We start from the raw sequence: 5,430 nt of genomic DNA, 5'->3' as shown, positions 1-5,430 counted from the left end.
TGTTTTATAAAGCAGATATACACGATATTGACACAAGTATGTTTTATAAAGCAGATATACACGATATTGACACAAGTATGTTTTATAAAGCAGATATACACGATATTGACACAAGTATGTTTTATAAAGCAGATATACACGATATTGACACAAGTATGTTTTATAAAGCAGATATACACGATATTGACACAAGTATGTTTTATAAAGCAGATATAAACGATATTGACACAAGTATGTTTTATAAAGTATGTTTTATAAAGCAGATATACACGATATTGACTAAAGTATGTTTTATAAAGTATGTTTTATAAAGCAGATATACACGATATTGACACAAGTATGTTTTATAAAGCAGATATACACGATATTGACTAAAGTATGTTTTATAAAGTATGTTTTATAAAGCAGATATACACGATATTGACACAAGTATGTTTTATAAAGCAGATATACACGATATTGACACAAGTATGTTTTATAAAGTATGTTTTATAAAGCAGATATACATGATATTGACACAAGTATGTTTTATAAAGCAGATATACACGATATTGACTAAAGTATGTTTTATAAAGCAGATATACACCATATTGACACAAGTATGTTTTATAAAGCAGACATATTGACACAAATATGTTTTATAAAGCAGATATATTGACACAAGTATGTTTTATAAAGCAGATATACACGATATTGACACAAGTATGTTTTATAAAGCAGATATACATGATATTGACACAAGTATGTTTTATAAAGCAGATATACACGATATTGACACAAGTATGTTTTATAAAGCAGATATACACGATATTGACACAAGTATGTTTTATAAAGCAGACATATTGACACAAGTATGTTTTATAAAGCAGATATACATGATATTGACACAAGTATGTTTTATAAAGCAGACATATTGACACAAGTATGTTTTATAAAGCAGATATACACGATATTGACACAAGTATGTTTTATAAAGCAGATATACACGATATTGACACAAGTATGTTTTATAAAGCAGATATACATGATATTGACACAAGTATGTCTTATAAAGCAGACATATTGACACAAGTATGTTTTATAAAGCAGATATACACGATATTGACACAAGTATGTTTTATAAAGCAGATATACACGATATTGACACAAGTATGTTTTATAAAGCAGATATATTGACACAAGTATGTTTTATAAAGCAGATATACATGATATTGACACAAGTATGTCTTATAAAGCAGACATATTGACACAAGTATGTTTTATAAAGCAGATATACACCATATTGACACAAGTATGTTTTATAAAGCAGATATACACGATATTGACACAAGTATGTTTTATAAAGCAGATATACACGATATTGACACAAGTATGTTTTATAAAGTATGTTTTATAAAGCAGATATACACGATATTGACACACGTATGTTTTATAAAGCAGATATACACGATATTGACACAAGTATGTTTTATAAAGCAGATATACACGATATTGACACAAGTATGTTTTATAAAGCAGATATATTGACACAAGTATGTTTTATAAAGTATGTTTTATAAAGCAGATATACACGATATTGACACAAGTATGTTTTATAAAGCAGATATACACGATATTGACACAAGTATGTTTTATAAAGCAGATATACACGATATTGACACAAGTATGTTTTATAAAGTATGTTTTATAAAGCAGATATACACGATATTGACACAAGTATGTTTTATAAAGTATGTTTTATAAAGCAGATATACACAATATTGACACAAGTATGTTTTATAAAGCAGATATACACGATATTGACACAAGTATGTTTTATAAAGCAGATATACACGATATTGACACAAGTATGTTTTATAAAGTATGTTTTATAAAGCAGATATACACGATATTGACTAAAGTATGTTTTATAAAGCAGATATACACGATATTGACACAAGTATGTTTTATAAAGCAGATATACACGATATTGACACAAGTATGTTTTATAAAGTATGTTTTATAAAGCAGATATACACGATATTGACACAAGTATGTTTTATAAAGTATGTTTTATAAAGCAGATATACATGATATTGACACAAGTATGTTTTATAAAGCAGATATACACGATATTGACACAAGTATGTTTTATAAAGCAGATATAAACGATATTGACACAAGTATGTTTTATAAAGCAGATATACACGATATTGACACAAGTATGTTTTATAAAGTATGTTTTATAAAGCAGATATATTGACACAAGTATGTTTTATAAAGTATGTTTTATAAAGCAGATATACATGATATTGACACAAGTATGTTTTATAAAGCAGATATACACGATATTGACACAAGTATGTTTTATAAAGCAGATATAAACGATATTGACACAAGTATGTTTTATAAAGCAGATATACACGATATTGACACAAGTATGTTTTATAAAGCAGATATACACGATATTGACACAAGTATGTTTTATAAAGCAGATATACACGATATTGACACAAGTATGTTTTATAAAGCAGATATACACGATATTGACACAAGTATGTTTTATAAAGTATGTTTTATAAAGCAGATATACACGATATTGACACAAGTATGTTTTATAAAGCAGAAATATTGACACAAGTATGTTTTATAAAGCAGAAATATTGACACAAGTATGTTTTATAAAGCAGATATACTCGATATTGACACAAGTATGTTTTATAAAGCAGATATACACGATATTGACACAAGTATGTTTTATAAAGCAGATATACACGATATTGACACAAGTATGTTTTATAAAGCAGAAATATTGACACAAGTATGTTTTATAAAGCAGATATACACGATATTGACACAAGTATGTTTTATAAAGCAGAAATATTGACACAAGTATGTTTTATAAAGCAGATATACACGATATTGACACAAGTATGTTTTATAAAGCAGAAATATTGACACAAGTATGTTTTATAAAGCAGATATACACAATATTGACACAAGTATGTTTTATAAAGCAGATATACACGATATTGACACAAGTATGTTTTATAAAGCAGAAATATTGACACAAGTATGTTTTATAAAGCAGATATACACGATATTGACACAAGTATGTTTTATAAAGTATGTTTTATAAAGCAGATATACACAATATTGACACAAGTATGTTTTATAAAGCAGAAATATTGACACAAGTATGTTTTATAAAGCAGATATACACAATATTGACACAAGTATGTTTTATAAAGCAGATATACACGATATTGACACAAGTATGTTTTATAAAGCAGAAATATTGACACAAGTATGTTTTATAAAGCAGATATACACGATATTGACACAAGTATGTTTTATAAAGCAGATATACACGATATTGACACAAGTATGTTTTATAAAGCAGATATACACGATATTGACACAAGTATGTTTTATAAAGCAGAAATATTGACACAAGTATGTTTTATAAAGCAGATATACACGATATTGACACAAGTATGTTTTATAAAGCAGATATACACGATATTGACACAAGTATGTTTTATAAAGCAGATATACACGATATTGACACAAGTATGTTTTATAAAGCAGATATACACGATATTGACACAAGTATGTTTTATAAAGCAGATATACACGATATTGACACAAGTATGTTTTATAAAGCAGATATACACCATATTGACTAAAGTATGTTTTATAAAGCAGATATACATGATATTGACACAAGTATGTTTTATAAAGCAGATATACACGATATTGACACAAGTATGTTTTATAAAGCAGATATACATGATATTGACACAAGTATGTTTTATAAAGCAGATATACACGAAAAATGACTAAAGTATGTTTTATAAAGCAGATATACACGATATTGACACAAGTATGTTTTATAAAGCAGATATACACGATATTGACACAAGTATGTTTTATAAAGCAGATATACACGATATTGACACAAGTATGTTTTATAAAGCAGATATACACGATATTGACACAAGTATGTTTTATAAAGCAGATATACACGATATTGACACAAGTATGTTTTATAAAGCAGATATACACGATATTGACACAAGTATGTTTTATAAAGCAGATATACATGATATTGACACAAGTATGTTTTATAAAGCAGATATACACGAAAAATGACTAAAGTATGTTTTATAAAGCAGATATACACGATATTGACACAAGTATGTTTTATAAAGCAGATATACACGATATTGACACAAGTATGTTTTATAAAGCAGATATACACGATATTGACACAAGTATGTTTTATAAAGCAGATATACACGATATTGACACAAGTATGTTTTATAAAGTATGTTTTATAAAGCACATATACACAATATTGACACAAGTATGTTTTATAAAGCAGATATACACGAAAAATGACTAAAGTATGTTTTATAAAGTAGATATACACGATATTGACACAAGTATGTTTTATAAAGCAGATATACACGATATTGACACAAGTATGTTTTATAAAGCAGATATACACGATATTGACACAAGTATGTTTTATAAAGCAGATATACACGATATTGACACAAGTATGTTTTATAAAGCAGATATACACGATATTGACACAAGTATGTTTTATAAAGTATGTTTTATAAAGCACATATACACGATATTGACACAAGTATGTTTTATAAATCAGATATACACGATATTGACTAAAGTATGTTTTATAAAGTATGTTTTATAAAGCAGATATACACGAAAAATGACTAAAGTATGTTTTATAAAGCAGATATACACAATATTGACACAAGTATGTTTTATAAAGCACATATACACAATATTGACACAAGTATGTTTTATAAAGCAGATATACATGATATTGACACAAGTATGTTTTATAAAGCAGATATACACGATATTGACACAAGTATGTTTTATAAAGCAGATATATTGACACAAGTATGTTTTATAAAGCAGATATACACGATATTGACACAAGTATGTTTTATAAAGCAGATATACATGATATTGACACAAGTATGTTTTATAAAGCAGATATACACGAAAAATGACTAAAGTATGTTTTATAAAGCAGATATAAAGGATATTGACACAAGTATGTTTTATAAAGCAGATATACACGATATTGACACAAGTATGTTTTATAAAGCAGATATACACGATATTGACACAAGTATGTTTTATAAAGCAGACATATTGACACAAGTATGTTTTATAAAGCAGATATACACGATATTGACACAAGTATGTTTTATAAAGCAGATATACATGATATTGACTAAAGTATGTTTTATAAAGCAGATATACATGATATTGACACAAGTATGTTTTATAAAGCAGATATACACGATATTGACACACGTATGTTTTATAAAGCAGATATACACGATATTGACACAAGTATGTTTTATAAAGCAGATATACACGATATTGACACAAGTATGTTTTATA

This window comes from Entelurus aequoreus, unplaced genomic scaffold (assembly GCF_033978785.1).
Source record: "Entelurus aequoreus isolate RoL-2023_Sb unplaced genomic scaffold, RoL_Eaeq_v1.1 HiC_scaffold_158, whole genome shotgun sequence".
In the NCBI taxonomy this organism is placed as follows: Eukaryota; Metazoa; Chordata; class Actinopteri; order Syngnathiformes; family Syngnathidae; genus Entelurus; species Entelurus aequoreus.
The sequence above is the reverse complement of the archived record's forward strand: the minus strand, read 5'-3'. Positions refer to the sequence as shown.